The sequence below is a fragment of the Xenopus laevis genome, chromosome 5L (genome assembly GCF_017654675.1).
Source record: "Xenopus laevis strain J_2021 chromosome 5L, Xenopus_laevis_v10.1, whole genome shotgun sequence".
Classification (NCBI taxonomy): domain Eukaryota; kingdom Metazoa; phylum Chordata; class Amphibia; order Anura; family Pipidae; genus Xenopus; species Xenopus laevis.
Window position 1 is genome coordinate 158,351,690 of NC_054379.1, and position 22,166 is coordinate 158,373,855.

The 22,166-nt window shown below is 41.4% G+C and overlaps 1 protein-coding gene across 1 annotated transcript in view; it reads left to right on the forward strand.

The window, feature by feature from the left end:
* The first annotated feature begins 201 nt into the window (after positions 1-201).
* The window catches only part of adgrf1.L (adhesion G protein-coupled receptor F1 L homeolog), a 115,579-nt gene continuing 93,614 nt past the window's right edge, over positions 202-22,166 (forward strand). The window contains exon 1 of the mRNA XM_041563584.1: positions 202-286. The gene's annotated coding sequence lies outside the window, so the exon portion shown is untranslated. The remainder of the gene's footprint in view (positions 287-22,166) is intronic.

Sequence of the window (22,166 nt, forward strand, 5' to 3'; positions counted from 1 at the left end):
ACCCCTCCTTTAATCTGACAGGTCAGGACATTGTCTGTATTTAAACAGGGCAATTGCTATTGGGGCAGATAAGGATCCCATGGGAGTGCTCTACTAAAGGAAACATTTCCCTTCAACGCTGGTTAAAAAAAGCTTCATTTCTGTCAGCAGGAGAAACAATATATATATGACAGTAGGTGTGGCCCCACCGCGGGTCCCTGAGTCTGGGAAAACCTTGTTGGATTATTTTGTGAGCAGAACTCCTTGCCGGGATTATTAGTGGGAGACAGTAGAGCACCTCTATCAGGTAGGAACTTTGTAGCACCCTATGTCCATATGATCAGATATGGGATCAAATGAAATCACCGGCTTTGATAAGAATGAGGCTTTCTTGCAATATTGCAGCAACAATGCATTTGCAGTGGGAGCAACAGATGCAGCTCGGGGCAGATAGATTGAAATTCCTGTGCGTTAATGATATGGGCGCACTTTAAAAACAAACAAAGTGGTTATGCAGGCTGCAGCTTAATGGTCCCTACCTTGGGCTTTGTACCCGCTGTCTCCTGTTGAAGAGAGATGAACTTGTTCCACCAGAAATTCCGCATGCTGCAACTTTACTCAGACAGTCCCAGATAAATCCCTTGATATCGGCTATCAAAAGCAATAGGAGATTGGGGTTTTTACTGGTCGGGGCTCTTAGGGATCATATATAAATGCAAGTACAAAGTGCAATTTTGGATGTAAATAGCCATTTGTTATAACCAGAATGCAGTGTTTTCCCCCAATAATTACAGTCATTTTGGAGCAATTACACTTGCTGGTGCCTTTGAAAATTTCCGGGAAATTCGCGAAATGGTGAAAGATTCGCAAGACGTGAATTTTGACGACCATGTTAGTTCTGATGGCTGCGTAAATTTTGACGCCAGCGTTAAAGTCAATGGGCATCCGGATAATGTTGACGTGCGGCGGTTTTGACGCAAGTGACTTTTCCGACTAGTATCCAAAATTTGTTTGACGCGGGTGAATTTTTGTGGCAGTTTTGCAAATTTATTCGCCGGCGGCAATTCACGGAATTAGTGGGAGTATTGCAGTCAGAGAGCCAGTGCCAGAGGCAGTATTGGATTGGAGGGTCAGAGACCCATCAGAGCTTTCCCCCATTCCCCCCCATTCCCCCCCCTACCCCAGCCTCAACCCCGCTGGAACCCCCACCCCAGATACATACCCCCCTCCAACACCCGCAGTGTACCTAATCTCTTGTTGTGGTCACGATTGGGGCCAGGGGAGGTCGGGGTAGAGAGGGGACTCAGAAGGGAGCAGGTCTGGGTCATTTGGGCCCACTGGGTTTTTTTCCTGGTGGTCTGATGGCCCAGTCCGACCCTGGCCAGAGAGTGCCCCATGGGGTATAAAAGTGTGGCTTGTTACCACAGAGGGAGGGGGGTTGTGGGGGTAGGTAGGGTTAATGGGTGGGATTTTGGCAGAATTGAGTCTGACCTGGATTGATCAGGATTTGTACATTTGCAAGAATTGTTGTTCTTATTGGGGCACATTGTATTTGTTGGGAGGACCCCCATGCTGGGCACAGGTGACCAATGGGCTAATAAATGGGACCAATAGCAGAATGGGCAAATGGGCACTGAAAGATTTCACAGGGGGTCACAAAAATAAAAGTAACATACAAGTCGCATTATAATAAAAAATCTCCTTCTGCCCTATGTGTTTCCTTTCCTAGGGACAATCATGGGTTAATCATGGGTTCCTATGCTCAGGGTTCGGACCACTTTTCTTACTTGATGAGTGTTTCAACATTTTGGTCCTTGTCAGCTTGTTCTCCCTATACTTGGTTTACACTAATAAATGGGGCCCCGTGGAGGGAAGTTTTGCTAACTATACCCCCCTGTGATTCCTGGTTGTAGGGAGTAGTGTAATAGGAGAACTAAATTTAGGCAGTAGTGATGGGTGAATTTATTCAGCAGGCATGGATTTGCGGTGAATTATTGTGTTTCGCCGCCTGCAAATGTTTTCGCGAAACTGCAGCAAAAATTTGCCCAAATTTGCAGTGACAAAATTATTCAGACACCCATTGACTTTAAGTCATTTGGACAAAATGGTCCCACGTATAAAAATTGTCGTGTTTGTAATTGTCACTTTTTGTAATTTTTACGCCCATTGACTTCAATGGTTTTTGCTAATTTTTTCGAAGCGAAGATTCGCCAATCACTATTAGGAAAGAGTCTTTCTACCTTTTGGGGGCATTAAAGGGATCCTGTCATCGGAAAACATGTTTTTATCAAAACACATCAGTTAATAGTGCTACTCCAGCAGAATTCTGCACTGAAATCCATTTCTCAAAAGAGCAAACAGATTTTTTTATATTCAATTTTGAAATCTGACATGGGGCTAGACATTTTGTCAATTTCCCAGCTGCCCCTGGTCATGTGACTTGTGCCTGCACTTTAGGAGAGAAATGCTTTCTGGCAGGCTGCTGTTTTTCCTTCTCAATGTAACTGAATGTGTCTCAGTGGGACATGGGTTTTTACTATTGAGTGTTGTTCTTAGATCTACCAGGCAGCTGTTATCTTGTGTTAGGGAGCTGCTATCTGGTTACCTTTCCATTGTTCTTTTGTTTGGCTGCTGGAGAAAAGGGAGGGGGGTGATATCACTCCAACTTGCAATACAGCAGTAAAGAGTGATTGAAGTTTATCAGAGCACAAGTCACATGACTTGGGGCAGCTGGGAAATTGACAATATGTCTAGCCCCATGTCAGATTTCAAAATTGAATATAAAAAAAATCTGTTTGCTCTTTTGAGAATTCTGCTGGAGCAGCACTATTAACTGATGCAGTTTGAAATTTTTTTTTCCCCATGACAGTATCCCTTAAAAGGAGAAATAAACCCTCCATTGTATTTTAACTGCCCCCAGTCTCCTTCCCATCCATACGGTCTAAAAGTCAGCTGTTTCCCATATGAGGTGCAGAACTTCAGAGCTACGCAGCAAGGTTGTTGGCTCGCAGGTTTGCCCATGATATTTTCAATCCCAGGCTCCATGATGACCAGGAGCACCCCATAAGGAAAGCCGAGCCATGAGTGATTGCTTCTGCTCAGTGATCAGTTTAGATCCCATTAATGAATTAATGAATAACAAGAGGTTGAATTTGACCAAAGTGTCGGATTTGTTATCAGAATAACTGCGTGGCTTTATAGATAACCCTGAATAATCCCTATTTATTTTGTATTATTTATTATAAAAAATGCAAAATTATCAAAAATTAATATTTCCTTATTTATCACTAGGTCAGAAGTGACTGTGCAGCCTTGCGGTCTCATAAATGTTTACTAGATTTATGCTGAGTATGCTCATTTTATGGTTAGATAACCCAGATCCCAGGATGGAAAATGGCTTTCCTGCAGGTTTCCTATGCGGTAGCCAAATGAACCTCTGGGCCAAGGTTTGTTCTGAACCAATGAACTCGATTCTGTCACTTGGCACGAGAACCCTATGACATACACTTGTATTTAAAGGGACCTTTAAGTTTAAAAAATATGTTAATCTAATGGAGGTGATGAGAACAGGTACTTGAAAGGATATCAGATTATTCCCTAGGGTGGCAATACACGGCCAATCATGCAGCTACTCTCACTTCTCTGCTGATACCCCATACACCCACCTAGAAGAACAGAGGCTGGTTTGTTGCAACTGGCCCCTTAAGGTACCATGTATTCCCACATGGCCAGACAGCATTCTGGATAATAGATCCTACACCCGTAATAACATATAATCTCCAAACTACCTTAGAATCAGATCACATTACAACACTAACACTCCCAACTAACGTCTCTAGATGGCATTCCCTTGTGCCACAAACTGATGCCGTTTGCAATGTTTCTGTTAAAGCTGTTTTAGCTGTGAAATAGTTTTTATAACCAGCAGTATGGATATTGCACTTATCTGACATCAGAACTCAATCTTCTGTGTCCTGTCAGTGCGGCTTTCAACAATGCTGAGCAACACCAAAACAAGCCACAAGATCATCTTATGCTGCAGAACTTTACAATCCTTATAGGCAAGACCAACGTTATATTAGATCATTACAACTAGTATAGGTAGAACAATCTGCAGCCAATCATAACATGAGAACCCTTATAGGTAGACCAACCTGTAATCAATCAAATCATTAGAACCCTTATTGGTAGACCAGTGTGCGGCCAATCAAAGCATTAAATTCCTTATAGGTAGACCAACCTGCTGCCAATCAAAGCATTAGAACCCTTACAGATAAACCAACTAGTAGGTAATCAAAGCATTAGAACACTCATAGATAAACCATCTAGTAGTAATCAAAGCATTAGAACACTCATAGATAAACCATCTAGTAGTAATCAAAGCATTAGAACACTCATAGATAAACCAACTAGTAGGTAATCAAAGCATTAGAACACTCATAGATAAACCAACTAGTAGGTAATCAAAGCATTAGAACACTCATAGATAAACCAATTTGCAGGTAATCAAAGCATTAGAACACTCATAGATAAACCAACTAGTAGGTAATCAAAGCATTAGAACACTCATAGATAAACCAACTTGCAGGTAATCAAAGTATTAGAACATTTATAGGTCTACCAACTTGTAGCCATTCAAAGCATTAAAACTCTCATAGGCAGGGGCGTAACTACAGAGGAAGCAGACCCTGTGGCTGCAGGGGGCCCAGGAGGTATAGGGGCCCCATGAGGTCCTAATTTATATAAAATTTCAACAAGTATTGTTTAAAACAGTATTGGTAAAACAGGTCAACTTCTAGACATTTTAGGGACCTGAAAAATTATTTGCTGTGGGGCCCAGTAATATCTAGTTACGCCACATCTTATAGGCTAGACAAATCTGTAGTCAATTATAGCATTAGTTCCTAGTTCCCTTATAGGTAGACCAAACTGAAGACAATCATGACAGTAGACCCTTTATAGGCTAGACCAATGGTTCACTAGAAGTCATGGAGCCTTAGTTGGTGGGACAAAGCTGAAGGCCGGTTAGTGACAGATACTGAAAGAATTCCTATTTCATTACCTAGAAATGTATGGGCACCCACCTTGAAGGGCAATCAGAACAAGAGTTGTGTGAGTAGAATCATATGATTATTAGCCACTGTATAGACTCGAAACAGAAAAAAGGGCACTTTTTTTGTAAAAAGTGCATTTTCAGATTTAATAATATGCCGTTTGTCAAGATAATCCAAGATAATCCAAGAAAATAGTGTTTGTGCTGCAAATGTCATGCTGTTCAACTTCCAAAATCACTGGTTCATGATGTGCGGATGGTCACATGTTTTACTATAAATGATGAGCCCTTTATTTTGCCGGGGGTCATGCAGCCAATCAGCACATCCCTGGCTGTATCCATTTCTTTGTTCTGCCTCGGTTCTGCCTAGCTAGCACGTATTTTGGGGCAGTGGTTGCTATTGCTATGTGCTCTGCTGGTAACCCTCTATGAGTACACAATGTAACGGTATGAGGGACAGGAACTGTGTGTTTTTGTGTGCTCGATATGATAAGAGTTTGACCCAGCAGGGCATTTTCCCTGGGATTGCAACAGGCCATTCTCATATTTGATTAGTGACGGAGAGCGCCTGCTTGTGAGAGCCACTGTAATTGTGTTACTGTATTTGTGAAGCTTTGCTTGTGGGAAATGGATGGGACTGGATGAGTATGTGCCTTTATCTCCACCCCTGCTCCATGCAAGAGACGTAACTACAGAAGAAGCAGACCCTGGCTGTGGGGGGGGGGCCAGGAGGTATAGGGGCCCCATGAGGAACAAACATTTCAAAATATTATAACCCTAATTTGGTTACTGTCTCTTTAAATAGCAACTTTGCATATGAAAAGAACCGGGAACTGGGAATTACAGCACAGTGCCTCCACCTAGGGAACACTGAGGAACACACCTCAGGGGGATTCCACTAGGATAAGAAAAAACACACAGTTTGCAAATTAAACAAATATAAATTTTATATAAACTGCAGTAAAACTTGGGCAAACTAATACACCATGCACTCCTACACTGGGGACACGTGGGACACTACCTACATCACTATTAGGTACTTAATGGTTAATAACCACACAGTTCAAATGAAATGTCCCTTCCCCAGAGCTCTTATTCCCCAGGTAGTGCTACCATTTCCCAAAAGTACCTCTCCATTTATAATTTAGCAGCAGCTCCCACGTAGCAGGTAAATACACAAGACTTGTCTTCACTGTGGGGCCCCACGCTTGTATCCGTGCCACTATCCTCCGTTGGGTGGCTCACTCACCAGGGTGCTCTCAGAGGCAATCACACTGGAGATTACAGGCAGCTCTGCAGCAGGATCAATCTCAGCAGTGGCACCTTTCTCCTTCTGAGTCTCTAGCAGCTTGGCAGAGAACAGGCTGGGCTCAATCTGTACCTCCACAGATTTAACAGCTTCTCTGTACTTGACAGTCTTACAGCTACTCGTGCTGGCTCTGTTCAGCTCTCTGGGAGACCCTGTACATTTGGCTCCAAAGTCAGGCACACCCTCTCTCCCAAGGATGTACTGGGGTGCCCAGCCAATAACCTGTAACTGGGCTGCATGATGTCACAGGCAGAAAAACAGGGGAAGGATGCCTCTTGTCCCCTACAATATATTGGTAAAACTAGACATCCTCTGGATATGTTGGGGGCCCTAAAATGTATTTTCTGTGGGGCCCAGTATCATCTAGTTACACCACTCCTCCATGAGCTTGCACTCTTTATGGCTCTGTATCAAAACGAACTAAACAAAAGGGCTATAATACCTGAAAATAAGATACAGACTGTTAAAATGGGAATTGGTAAGTGATTGGGACTTATTGATTGTGGGAGTGCCATACGTGCGCACATACAGTACACTCTCTTCCATCCTATGCAATTTTGCCAGCATAAAATCGAATATTTTCAGGGCAATACTCTAAGGGAGTGCTGTACTCGGTATATGACAAGTGATGGGCTTGCGTGTGTAGAAGCAATAGTAGATGTAGGGGACAAACTGGTGCACAGCTCAAGTGCGGATTAGGGGCAACATTTTGTGTATGGGGGCAATTGTGTTCCTATTTGAGTGCCTGGGACAGGTCCTAGTGAATGTAAATGAAATGTTGGAGGACATGTAAACAACAGGAGTGCCCATCATTGAGTTGGAAGCTTTTATAAATCCTGACCATTAGAAATCCATGCATAATTTTGTTTAGGGCCATCCCTCAACGCGTCTACTCCAAGTCTTTTTTCTTACTAACCTAAAGAAGCACTGTCTCACAAGGGTGGCTCCATGCTTTACCTACGTCATTGGCTCCATATCTCATATAGCAGATTCTGTACAGCGAGGCTGAGCTCTGTTATTTGCCGCTGCTGGGCTTTCAATAACTTCTCATGGAGTTATCAAATGTTACACAAAGATTGTCTACAACTCATTGTTTAAGGTTCCTTTTAAAAGAATTGCTCTATTTTTAGTACCAGTTTTTGTTTTCCATTGTTTTCAGAATTTGCTGTTTGTAGAGTTGGAGCATTTTTTTTTTGGCCAACGTAAAATTCCTTTAAAACAGCAACAAAATTTATAATGAAAACAGAAGTTCTTTCAGGTGGGAGGGATGATGTTTTTTTAGGGGTTTTGTACTGTTATATGTATGTTATATCCTTAACGGAACATGAATTGAATTTATTAGGCTCAGACATCTTCCCTTTTTGTAGCTGTTTGGTCCCCTGGTCTGTGGAAACCCATTGGCAAAGTATCACATCAACAAGCCAATTCAGGCCTTGTCCAATGGGATTTTCAACTGGATAGTGGTCAGGTAGGATATAAGGTATAAGGATTCCCTTGTACAGTTATGGGATCCATTATCCAGTAACCCGTTACCCAGACAGCTCTGTATTACAGAAAGGCTGTCTCGCATAGACTCTATTTTATCAAAATAATCCAATTTAAATAAAAATGATTTCCTTTTTCTGTGTAATAATAAAACAGTCGCTTGTACTTGATCCCAACTAAGATATAATTAATCCTTATTGGAAGCAAAACCAGCCTATTGGGTTTATTAAATGTTTACATGATTTTCTAGTCGACTTAAGGAATGACGATCCAAATTATGGAAAGATCTGTTATCCACAAAGCCTCGGGTCCGAGCATTCTGGATAACCCATACCTGTACCTATATATATCAATATACAGGGGCAAAACAACAGGTGCCTTAATCATACTCTCTCATCTATTATAAACTAAGCATTATGTCAAGTTAAATGCGTAACTACATAGAAATATCAGATACAATATCTATTTGAATTTTGCTCTTTCACCACCAAGTGCTAGAAGTTTCATATTCTAAGCCCCTCCCCCCGTATCTATGAACTTGTGTATTATAACAAATAATGTACCCCCTGCAATCGCTTAAGATTTCCGCGACTTTAATAACCCTGTGCAATATGATACGAGAGCTCTTGTTTGATATCTGAGATCCTTGTACTTGACAGTAGGTTGAGTATTGTCCTTTGTCACAAGAATACAGAATTAGATTGGCACCTGTAATCCTTGGATCAAACAAGGCTATGGCTACTGTTACTGTATTGTGGCTCCCTCGGGGATTCTTGGCCTGTTAAAGCATTGTCATAAGGAAGTCACAAGCACGCAGTGTTGACACAAGTTAATTTAGTAAATCGAATGAAATAAGAAAAGCAAATGGAACAAAGTGGAATTTTATTAGAATCACAATGAAGCAAGACAGGTACTTTCCAGTGTGTGTTTAAAGGAACAGTAACACCAAAAATAGCTTATTTATATAAACAATATTAGTGTTTCTGAAGCAAACACACCAGATTTACCAGTGCAGGGCAACACTGCATTATTTTTTTAATACTTTAAAACACTTTCATTTTTTGATGTTACTGTTCCTTTAATAAGGTGCTTTATATTCAGTAGTACCAAGGGTGGCAACAGTTAGACCAGGGTATTTTGATGCTGTTGGCTCCTGGAGGGCAACAATGATCAATATTCCCAGGTGCCATTTTGAGGATAAGGAACTCTCATCATACCTATATAGACAGCTAGAGATCTTTTCATAATTGATAACCCCAAACCTTAAAGTAGAACTAAAGCTTAACTAAAGAAGTGGACTAGAAATGTTGTACATTTTGTTTTGTGCTTCTGTACCAGCCCAAGGCAACCACAGCCCTTTAGCAGTAAAGATCTGTGTCTCCAAAGATGCCCCAGTAGCTCCCCATCTTCTTTTCTGCTGATTCACTGCACATGCTCTGTGCTGCTGTCACTTACTGAACTTAGGGACCCACTCACAATATACAGTACACATAGAATAGAAATGTCACAATATAAGGCTGATTAGTAATTAATACACATAATTACTACATGGCAGCACAGAAACCAGTGCAATTAGCATCAGAATTTAATAATCAGCAAACCTGTAGCATCAGCTTATATTACAGGGGAAACTCATTTTCTGCTGGATAATTAGTGACGAGCCCTAAGCTTAGCTTCTCAACAGCCAATCAGAGCCCACTGAGCATGTGAGTGTCACAGACACTTTCCAAGATGGCGACCCCCTGTGACAAGTTTGAAGTCCTGGATCATTGCTGCTATTGACAAGCTGAAACTTTAGCCTCGTGCAATAAGTTCACTATATATAATATGCTATTTTTAGCCACATTCATTTTCAGGGTTTAGTTCTCCTTTAAGTCAAGTACAAGGAACTGTTTTATTATTACAGAGAAAATGGAAATCATTGTTAAAAAATAGACTTATTTGCTAACAATAGACGATGGCCTTTGCAACTTGATGTGCTGACTTTCACACATGATTGACAGGTTGTGGGAGGGTTTGGGTTGAACGGTTCCTTCTTTTCTCATCGCCCTGCTGTGCTGACTTCCACCTCCAGTGAGCGATCTTCTTTGACATCATTACGGGCGGGCACAGGTCTATCTGTATGAAGACGCACTGGGTTACGGGCTGGTGAGGGTGGAGGAGCGGGTTATGGCTAGGCGTGGGTCGGCTTTTAGTCTACCTGCACATGACTACTACCCATTATTCAAATGCCTTCTGGATAATGGGTTTCCGGGTAAGGGATTCCATTCCACATATACTATTACACTGGAATGGAATAATGCAAACCACAATCCCCCAGTCTATTATTTTGTACAATGGCTGATACTTGATCCCAACTATTAGTTTAAGGGACAGACTAGTCAATAAAATACTTACAGTTTACATACCAATTATTGACTGAAGAACAGATAGATACAGTAGCAAGAAATGGAACCAATGTAAACATGTTATTAACAACGTCAGTGGAGCCAGCCTTGTCCTTTAGATGGAGAATGAGATTTCAGGTTTATACACAGTAGCAAATACTTAAATAGAATATGTCACTGCTGTAATTCCCCAGATGCTCTGTCACTGGCATCCAAATAAACCGTGATACCCAACTTGCGAGCAACATGTTGCTCTCCAACCCCTTGGATGTTGCTCCCAGTGGCCTCAAAGCAGGTGATTATTTTTGAATTCCAGGCTTGGAGGCAAGTTTTGGTTGTATAAAAATCAGTTGACTGCCAAACTGAGCCTCAATATAGGTTGACAATCCACATAGGAGCTACCAAATGGCCAATCACAGCACTTATTTGACACCCTAAGAACATTTTTCATGCTAGTGTTGCTCCCCAACTCCTTTTCCTTCTGAATGTTGCTCACGGGTTCAAAAGGTTGGGGATCCCTGAAATAAGGTATCACTTTATCCATCATAAAGTTTGGGAATCACAGGCTTTTTTTGGAGAATACTCTGAATATAGGGCAAGGGCTTAGCTTCCCATACCTTCCCCCAGCCCCACCACCCTTCAAACTCCTACCATTGTTTATTGTTAATACTCAGGAGAAAAAGATAATAAAAAAGTTTACCCATAATATTGTGCAGACAATATAACAATTTACAGCCTTCATAAACCTTCTGTAGAGATTGTGTACAGATCCATATCTAACAACGCACAAAAGACAAGGCAAGATACAACATGTCCAAGTAGGGTTGCCACCTTTACTTAAAAATAATACCGGCCCGTGGGGGGTGGGCACCAAAAGGGGGCGGTCCGCGTAGCAAAAAAGGGGCGGAGCTACATGGTGTGCCACAAAAGGGACGGAGCAGCATCGCAGAGACGTCCACGGCACTGGAAAAAGGTAAGTTCTTTGCGAATTGGGGGCAGGCCAGGGGCTTTTTTTTTAAAGGGTATTATAAATTAGCGGCAATTGCATTGCCGGTAAATTTGTAATACCGGCCTTGGCAGGTGTTTTACCAGCTAGGCCGGTAAAATACCGGCCGGGTGGCAACTCTTTGTCCGAGTAAAGTGTATCCTAAGAACCAATCTCCTTTACTAGGCTCTACCCACTAATGTAGAATGCCCAAAGTAACCATTTAGGCTGCCTTGGTCCCCACAATCAAGAAACTAACCAAACTAACTAATCCAGTAATCCCCAACCAGTGGTTCACAAGTAACATGTTTCTCACCAACCCCTTGGATGTTGCTCCCAGTGGCCTCAAAGCAGGTGCTTATTTTGAATTCCAGGCAAGTTTTGCTGCATAAAAAATAGCAGTACTGCCAAACAGAGCTGCCTGTCCACATATGGGCTACCAAATCACAGCACTTATTTGCCCCCTCCCCAGGACCTTTTTTCCTCTTCAACTCTTTTTACATTTAAATGTGGCTCATGGGTTACTCAAATCCAACCAACAATAGTGACCATGCTATCTCCAGTTAGCCTAAAGGAGGCTTCCAGCTGTTCTCAGAATACTTTTATCCCTTGTGTCCCAAGTTTTTGTTCCTAGTAAGAAAGTATTGGGGATGCCTGAATTATGTATCAAAATATCTATGATAACATGTCTGCCCCCATATTGCAAAACTCTAATGCTCCCCATCTTCTTTTCTGCTGATTCACTGCACATGCTCTGTGCTGCTGCCACTTACTGAGCTTAGGGACCCACTCACAATATACAGTACACATAGAATAGAAATGTCACAATATAAGGCTGATTAGTAATTAATACAGATAATTACTACATGGCAGCACAGAAACCAGTGCAATTAGCATCAGAATTTAATAATCAGCAAACCTGTAGCATCAGCTTATATTACAGGGGAAGCGCATTTTCTGCTGGATAATTAGTGACGACCCCTAAGCTTAGCTTCTCAACAGCCAATCAGAGCCCACTGAGCATGTGAGTGTCACAGACACTTTCCAAGATGGTGACCCCCTGTGACAAGTTTGAAGTCCTGGATCATTGCTGCTATTGACAAGCTGAAACTTTAGCCTCGTGCAATATGTTCAGTATATAAAATATGGCATTTTTAGCCCTATTCAATGTTAGGGATTAGTTCTCCTTTAAGGGCAGAGGGTTGTGTTCTATTTGTTACAGGAGTTTATACAAATATGACTTTGTGTCCTTCAAATACACTGCATTTCATACAATACGAGTCTAAACCCTGCTGTCTAGGTTGGTCCGATTCACTGACATCTCAAACATTTTCTTTTTTTGTTTCTGTGCTTGGAAAATATTTGAAGAAGCAGTCAAGACTAAAACGAGCAGCTTAGTGACCTTTAACAATATTGACAGGGTATTAGAGGCGAATCTACAAAAGTTAGGCCAATACAAAGCATCGTCAACTAAAAGTCATGGCTTTTGTTGCTCACGAGACTTATAATATTGTTGAACAGACATGGAACTGCCGGGGAAAGAATCAGTAGCAGAGCCACAAGTTTTCTCTTCATTTCAACTTATGGGAAATAGTTGTTTGGTTGTAGTTACTTTCCCCCAGGCCATAGCTCTTAGCAGTCATTAACTTCTCATCATCTCTAAAAATGTTATCTAGAATGTTATCTAGAACAAAGCACTAATATGTTGTAAAAATATAAAAGTTCCAGCTGGAGAGAGAGAGAGAGGTTGCCAAACTAGTCTGACTCTTGACTCTGTAAATGTCAAATAATCACAAGTAATGAGTTTTTTTAACCACCAACAAAGATGTTAACTGCCCTGTATTTTCCAGTGTTATCCAGAATGTTCAGGGCCTGGGGTTTCCTTCTGTAATTTGGATCTCCATACTGAAAAAAAAAACCCATTAAATAAACCCAATAGAATGGTTTATTGGGTTTAAATATTTTTTTTTAGTTGGGATCAAGTACAAGGTACTGTTTTATTATTACAGGGAAAAAGGAAATCATTTTCAAAAAAATGTAATTATTTGATTAAAAAGGAGTCTATGGGAGACGGCCTTCCTGTAATTCGGAGCTTTCTGGATAATGGGCTTCTGGAAAACAGATACACTGCATATCTATTGTGTATTTCAGTGGCATGCATGGGGCACACCTGGATGTAGTAGGGGTGCTGCAGTGCAAGGTGTGGTCAAAAAGGGACATGGCTGTGGCTTGTGAGGGAGTGGCCAAATATCACCACAGGAGGTTGCACTCTCTGCATCAATAGAAGCACCTGAACCAAAGAGTGAAGATGTTTAGACATGTGAAGACTCAATTTCCATAAAGCAGCACTAAACATTAATTTTCCTCTCTCCCACTGAGATATGAAAAGAATTCTTTGATCGTTCTATAAATTACTCACTTGTCTGCTTTATGATGCCCTCACACCTCTAACGATTCTTCTGAGACCATCACCTTCTCATCCTTTTGCTGCAGGTCCTCCAACCCAGTTTTCTGTTTCTTCACACTTACCATTACATTTCCCTATTGTCTTAGAGTGGCTAGACCTTCTGGGTAGTGATGGGCGAATTTCTCCCGTTTCGATTCGCCCAAAAATTTGAGAATTTCCTGCAAAATTTGCAAAACGGCGAAAAATACATGAAAAAATTGTGAAAATCGAAATTGATGCCCGCGTCGAATAAGACACTTGCGTCAATTTTGAAACTGGCGTTAAAGTCAATGGGCATCCAAATAGTGTTGACGTGCAGTGATTTTGACGCGAGCGAGTTTTCAGATGCACGTCCAAAATTTTTGTCGCAGGCGAATTTCTGAGGGAGATTCTCGAATTTATTCGCCGGCGACGAAATGTGGAAATTCGCCACAAATTCGTGATAGGCCAATTTATTCACCCATCACTACACACTGAGTTGTCCTCTATTTATCTGTCCAGCTCCCGTGCCCCTTCCATCTTCCCTTTGGGTCAGTCACTTATGATCTCCAGGCTGCCTTCCCTCTTACAAGCTATTTAAACACCCAAAACTTATGTAAATACATATTTTATTAGATAAAATCATGTTGCTGTGGTGGCTTACTGAGTGCCCTAAACCATCTAAAGAACTCTAAGGGTCTCACGAGGAAACTTCGGGGGCGACTTCAGAAAACAAAGAGCTCCCAGTGCCATCCCGCCGGCGATTTACATTCTAGCCGGCGGGAGGCAGTTCAGGGGGATTTGTTGCTCAGAAGAAGAGGAGATTTGTTGCCGGGTGACTAATCTCCCTGAATATGAGCGTGTGCACTGACCCTAAAGGCTAAATCTGGTACCAATTCTATTGCTGCTTTATTTGCTGGTGCTGTTTGTACAAAGCCCTCTACTTTGCTGCAAGGTTCCCCACTAATTTGGGGAAGGTTAGGTATGAGCAGGTCATAAACCCAATTATACCCTGAACTTTCAGTGATGTGATGCTATAGAATATAAGGGAATGAATGAAGAGAAGTGCACGACAGCTAAGGGTAAAGAGCAGGGTTGGACTGGGTCGGGGGACCCCCTGTACTCTGGACCCCTCTCTCTCCCCCAATCACAGCAATGGAGAAAGAAGGTAGAGACACATTTCCCCAGGGGGGTGTCCAGGGGACACATCACGCGTGGGGGGTGGTCTGCAGGGGCGTTTGAAGGGGTCACAGCCCAGCACCCTAGTCTGATGCTGGTAAAAAAGCAAGGGTGCTTTATATACTATTGGGTGTAGTCTAAACCAACCGCTCATCCTAACTGGCAGGTAAACACTCTCAACCTGAACCTGACCAGTTAGTAGGAGTGGGGAGATCTGATCAGTGATACTTATTGGATAACCCAGCTTCTTATTATATAATCATACTCAGTTTCTTATTAACATTTATTCTTCTTCATACCTGGTTCTACTAAGCATACAGGGAACAGGGAATTCAGGGAAGCTAGAGCTAAACCAATAACGTAACTGTTGTTTCTTGGGTCAGGGGATCCAGTGACCCTGTTTATAGAATTAGCAAAATGGCGCTTGGCATGTACCACTCATTCTAGCCCTTTCCCACCCTCCAGATGAAAGTGTTGCCAGCTGGCGAGTGCAGATAACTCTGTATGTTTAAATACCCAATTTCCCTTCCATAGAAAGTGTAAAGAAAAGTATGGGCTGTTTATATAACCTTCCCTATTATCCAGCGCAAAACAATTGCTGTTAAACTTAAAACAAATTATAGTGCCCGGCGCTCTAGACTTCCTGTCTTGTAGAAGAAGGTGCCCCTTTCTGATACCCAAACATGTTACCCAGCAAGTTACGCAGTTAAATACAATGACATAAGTATAAACCCACACGGCTTATATTTTCATTAAAGTTACACTATACTGACCAGTAATGGATTTAGGAATTAATAAGGGAATAATACTATAACCGGCAATGTTTGCCCCAGGTCTAGTAACCCATAGTAACTGTTCAGGTACTTCCTTCCAACAGCTGTCAAGTGAGTGTTACCTGATGATTGGCTGCTTATTTTTTATTACTGAGGGGAGTATGAATTCAACCTTACCCCATGGTTATTAGTTATTAGTAGTTCTACAGCCTTAGATAGAAAACTGGTCTTTATGGGAATGGGTGGGACAGGTATAACCCCATCCAGGTGTAAGCGTGACATATGGGTGGTTTAGACAGTCCTATCGGTACAGGGAGGTCCGTTGACATCTTTAGTTAAGTGTGTAGATGTGTCTTGTTTCATCCTGAAGGTGGGTGGATGATTTGGGGAGCCTAGTTAAAGAAGGCCCCAGTGCAGACAGAGTTCTGGGGTAGGAGAGGACTTAGCAAGTGCTGGGCTAGATGCTACAGCTAGAAGCTATTGTAGATGCATGGGCTCATTTGTATAATCCCTTTGTAGGTATGAGTATGTAGCACTAAATTCATCCCTCTATGTTATGGTCCCCATACTAGGGCTGACATTAGCTGCCAACTTGGCCCTCTATGCTCAGTTGGCAGTTTATTGGCCAATTATTGTCAAAACAGCAACGGTATACTGTCCAGGGTCTCACCACCATCTATTGAAAGGGTTTGAAAACTTTGTTGGTGAGGACCAAATAGCTTGTTGATCCCGAAGAACCTGCATAATCCTCTGTTTTGACCCAACATAGAGAGAAGGGATTAAAGAACCTATTTTAGCAGATGTCTCCTTGGGGGTAGAGATTGGGGGATATTGCTTATGACAGAGCTTCTAGTAATGTCAGTGTTGGAATGGAATGAACCATGGAATAGAATGGAATGATCCATAATCAAGTCTCTTGGATCCATGTTAATGAAGAGAGGAATGTCAAGCCTGTTGTGTTATAAAGTAGCACTGTCTGTATAACAGTCATAGAAGAAATCATTTCAGCAGCTAATAAATAGAGTTCCTTTCCCATCGCAGCCCCCTGCCCTTTGATCTCACAAGTGAAACATCTTGCAAACATTCTCACGTGGTGGAGACAATTAAGAATGGTCAGAGAGAATGTAAACAAGGGGCGATTCAGGAAAGAATATTCTTTTTTTTTTTTTTTGCTTTTCATATTTCAGTAGTCACTGTACGGAAATCAACTATTTCCCTTCCAGGAATTTAAAGCTGTGCCTACTGGGGGAAAGATCCTATACCAGGGGGGTGCAACTTCCAGCCTGTATCCCATCACCCATTGAGAGTGTGATGCACGCTAGTATTATTATTTTTATTTGTTTTCAGTGATTACAATTCTGTAAATATTACCATAAAACTATGGCAGCATAGGTATTCCCTGTACTAAGCACAATTCAGCAGGCGCAGTCCCCTAAGTTTGCTCATAGTCTGTACAGAGAGAAATACCATAAAAATATGGCAGCATAGGTATTCCCTGTACTAAGCACAATTCAGCAGGAACAGTCTCTAAGTATGCTGCAGAATGGAACATCTAATTATAGTTGCACATTTTATATGATAAACACTGTTTAGTGGCTGGAGGGTGCCTTATCAAGAAACATTCATCGGGTCTATGAACCAGATCATTTCCTGACTTCCTTATTTTTAATTTTGCTGTATTGTTGGAACAAATTGTACCAAATCCAATACAGATTATGAATGTAATTATCTTTGTAATATGAGGCAGGTTTTCCTGTCCCTCAAATAATGTCCCAGTTTGGAAGAGAAAACGATCTTAGCCAGGCTAATATTCTACCCTGGCTAGAAAGGCCAACATTAGTATTCATTATTATAACTAAAAGGGATAATGAAATTAAGGTCACAGCATTCACACCAGGTCTTGTATACCATAGTGACCAACCAGCAAGTAGAATTTATTACTCTTTGATGACCTGGTTCAAACTTTGCGCCTTCTATTACATTACAGCATGGCACTGGTAGAAGGGACACTATAATTGTGCCACAGGACAACGAGACCTTCAGGTCCAGGTCTTACGATGAGATGAGAGAATCTTTAGATTCCACATTCCTGATAGGCTAATATTAGGCTTTCATGAGATACATCACAAAAAGCCTTCTTAACCACAATCCCATTCTAGCCAAACCTTGCTCTCGTGTTTTTCCGTCCTAGGTTTGGGACCATCATGTTTCCCAGTTGGTGGTCCTGGAAGAACTACTCAACTTGCTGGTGTCTCACAACAGTTAGAAGGAATATTGGCATGAAAGTCTCCAACACTGAGCAAATAACAATCAGAAGGTCTTGTTTGCCATAGTGACCAATTACCAAGTAGAATTTACTACTCTTTGGTGGGTGTAAATAGACCTCATGCAAACTGTGTTCCTCCTATTACATTACATGGTAAGGTCTGAGCAAGCACTGGTAGAACTTCATAGAAGGGGCACTATAATTGTACTACAGGGACCATGCGATTAGATGAGAGAATCTTAAAATTCTAGATTCCTTATAGGCTATGATCAGGCTTTCATGATATACATCATGCCATTTGTTTATCTCATTCAACTGAATTTATGTTGATTATACTTTCTCATGGTAGTTGCTATAATGTTTTATTTTTATATATATATATATATATATATATATATATATATATATATATATATATATATATATATATATATATATATATATATATATATATATATATATATATATTGCTCATGATGATGTCCTACAGCAGTGATCCCCACCCAATGGCTCTTGAGCAACATGTTGCTCACCAACCCCTCGGATGTTGCTCTCAGTGGTCTCAAATCAGGTGCTTATTTTTTAATTCCAGGCTTGGAGGCAAGTTTTGGTTGTATAAAAACCAGATGTACTGCCAAACAGAGTCTCCTGTAGGCTGCCAGTCCACATTGGGGCTACCAATAGCCAATCACAGGCCATATTTGCCCCCCCCTGGAACTTTTTTCATGCTTATGTTGCTCTCCAACTCTTTTTATATTGGAATGGGGCTCATAGGTAAAACAGGTTGGGGATCCTGCCCTATAGAATTCATATTTAGTAGGGCAATATGCTGTCAGCTGTTGTAAGAGTGTATTTTTAGTGTTTGTTCCACTGTTCAGCGGGAATTGCACGCATAACCGCATGCCGGCCGGCAGCGGATATAGCCAGGTTGTGGTTAATGGATTTTTTGTTTGCATGTTTGTTTCACATCCCACATCTGTTCTCCTTCTTCTCTGGGTAGATATAGGGGATGAATTCTGCTTCTTTGTATTCAGTTGACCTGGCCCATTGCAACAACCTCATGATCTAACTGTGTGACTAATTGTTTGAGAGACAGGTGTTGTTTATGATGGCAAGCCTTGCCCCTGGGCTTCTTTGCTGTCAGTCACAGTTGCTGGTTATTCTGCATGCAAAAGACACTCTCCTCTTTTGTCAGAGAGTATTCAGAGCAGCCATATTGTTATAGGGTCATCTCTGACGCAGTCTCTCAGCTATCAGTCACGCATCATCATGAGGTGACATAATAAAGGCCAAAACCCATGGGCTGCTAGGTTTCAAGAGCCGCCAGTATAACTTGCTTGTTGGAAAAAAATGGGAACCGCTATGGGATCTATCATGGGGAGGAAAGAGGCTCTGTCCCATGTATAATACAGGTATGGGACCTATTATCCAGAATTCTTGGGACCTGGCATTTTCCAGATATCCGTAATTTGGATCTCCATACCTTAAGTCTACTAAAAAAATCACGTAAACATTAAATAAACCCAATAGGCTGGTTTTGCTTCCAATAAGGATTAATTATATCTATTTTGGGATCAAGTACAAGCTACTGTTTTATTATTACAGAGAAAAAGGAAACATTTTTAAAAATGGGAATTATTTGATTATAATGGAATCTATGGGAGAGGGCCTTTCCGTACTTCAGAGCTTTATGGATAACAGGTTTCCAGATAATGGTTTCCATACCTGTACTATAGAGAAGCTTCTAATAATAAATTCTTAGTTTGGATCAGGTACAAGCTACAGTTTTAATATTACAGAGAAAAAGAAAATCATTATTAAAATTTGGATTATTTGTATAAAACGGAGTCTATGGGAGACAGCCTTTCCGTAATTCCGAACTCTCTGTATAATGGGTTTCCGGATAATGTATTCCATACCTACTTATGACTGTGATGGTTAATAGTTCAGAAATGAAGCTTTGAAATTACATTTCTCTGGGTAAGTAAAATGAAACCCCCATGAAAATGGAAAATGGGGAATATATCCATTAGGTCGTAAGGTAACATATATTTAAGTTAAATTAAGCAACATAACTATGAATTTCTATATGAAAGTGACAAATATGTAATAACCATTTTCACATGTCATGTCTATATCTTTCACATCTGTAGACAACATCTCCTATGTCAGTCACTGAGCACTTGCCACTCCCTAGGTCAGGGGTAGGCAACCCGCGGCTCCGGAGCCTCATGCGGCTCTTCATCCTGCTTGCTGTGGCTCAGTATGGCGGCTTTGCCTGTCACGTCGTCTATACAGTCCACACCTACTGGCAGCTTCTTGAGTGCCCGACCGCGGTTAGATTACCACAGTCGCACACTCAGGAAGCCGCCAGCAGGTGCGAGGGCTGTATAGACGTCCCAGGAGTGACAGGCAAGACTGAGCCACAGCAAGATGATTCCTCATGGTCCTTACCGTGGTCACACCCTCAAGAGAAGAGAGGGAAGATCAGCATGGAGCTTCAGAAACAAAAGTCACATTAAACAGATGAGAACACTCGCATTTAATAGGGCTATTCAGTGTTTCATTTATTTCAAAGTAGGCCTACACATGCACACTGCACTTCTGTTTGTTGTATTCTGTTGTTGTAACGGTTAAAATTTAAAAAAGGTTAAAACTTTTAAAAGTTTATAAGTGGTGTTATGTCTTGTGGCTCCAGACTATTTTTATTTAGTGGAAGAGGGGGCAAAATGGCTCTTTTGATAGTAAAGGTTGCTGACCCCTGCCCTAGGTAAAAGGTATTGTTCCTGTTGACAATAGAATATAGGCTTGATCATTATCAATAAAGCCGAAACTCCAGCCATCATTCTTAGTTTGGACGCAGAGAAGGCCTTCGATCGCCTAGATTGGAAATATATGCTCACTCTATTAGAACAGATGGGCTTTCGAGGGTCTTTTCTGACTGCTATAAGGGCTATGTATTCCACACCAACGGCGACTCTTAAATTGCCGGGGGCTTCTAGCCTTCCTATCAAAATTGCAAATGGCACTAGGCAAGGCTGTCCGCTCTCCCCCCTGTTATATGCCTTAAGCATAGAACCCATGGCGACAGCAATTAGGACACATAGGGATATAACAGGACCAAAATTGGGAGCACACAAATTTTTAGTTTCCCTCTTTGCTGATGATGTACTTCTAGGTATTACCAATCCAATGATATCTTTGCCAAATCTCCATAGACTCCTTAACCAGTATAGTGAAATATCTGGGTATTAACTGAACATTCAAAAAACAGAGGCTCTTGCGTTGAATGTTCCATATGCTACACGGGAAGCCCTCAAATCGAGTTTTAAATATAAATGGAAGGATTACTCACTTAAATATTTAGGCATTCATCTTACTAAATCATATTTTGACCTTTACAGGCATAACTATCCTCTGCTCCTCCAAATCATCAAGTCATTGTTGGATAAATGGAGCACATACTCCCTGTCTTGGTTGGGTAAAATTGCTACCTTAAAAATGGCAATTTTACCGAAATTGCTCTACTTATTTGAGACTATTCCAGTTCAGGTTCCAAGTACCGTTTTACAGGATCTGCAAAAAACTTTCTTTAAATTTATTTGGGCTAAATCGAGACATCGGGTCCCAAAGTCTGTGATGACTGCTAGCAAATCACACGGTGGATTAGCGACCCCAAATAGTAGGAGATATTATGAGGCAGCGCATCTGCGTCAGGTGTTAGGGTGGACCACCTTCAATTCTATGTCTTAGTGGGCACAAATAGAAATGCTTAATCTACTACCAATTCACCCAAACTCATTACTTTGGGAATCTAAGAAACCTGTTAAACTCCCAGTTACTTCACTCCATATAATTAAGTTTACCCTGTAGATCTGGAAACACTGTTATAAGAAAACACCTTTAGTTGGCACAACGCCAGTATTGCAGTCAGTGTTGGCGAATCCCTGTTTCCCACCCGGGTTAACTTCCACCTTTAAGGAGCATTGGGGTTCGAAAAACCTATTTTACGTGAAGGACTTTTTCAACCCTCTTACTAATAAACAATATACCTTCTTGGAATTACAAACAAAGTACCAAATTCCACAAACCTGGTACTATGAATACATTCAGCTTTCGCATTTTATTCAGGACACTATATCTCAGATGATTCCACTTCACTCTATGACCTTTTTTTAAAAATTATGTGTTAAGGGACTGCCGCAGAAGGCATTGATATCAAACTTGTATTCCCTCCTAAATAGCCCTGACGATGAGCCACCGCCTAAACATAGGTATATGATTCAGTGGGAAACAGACCTGGAGACCAACCTCACCCACCAGCA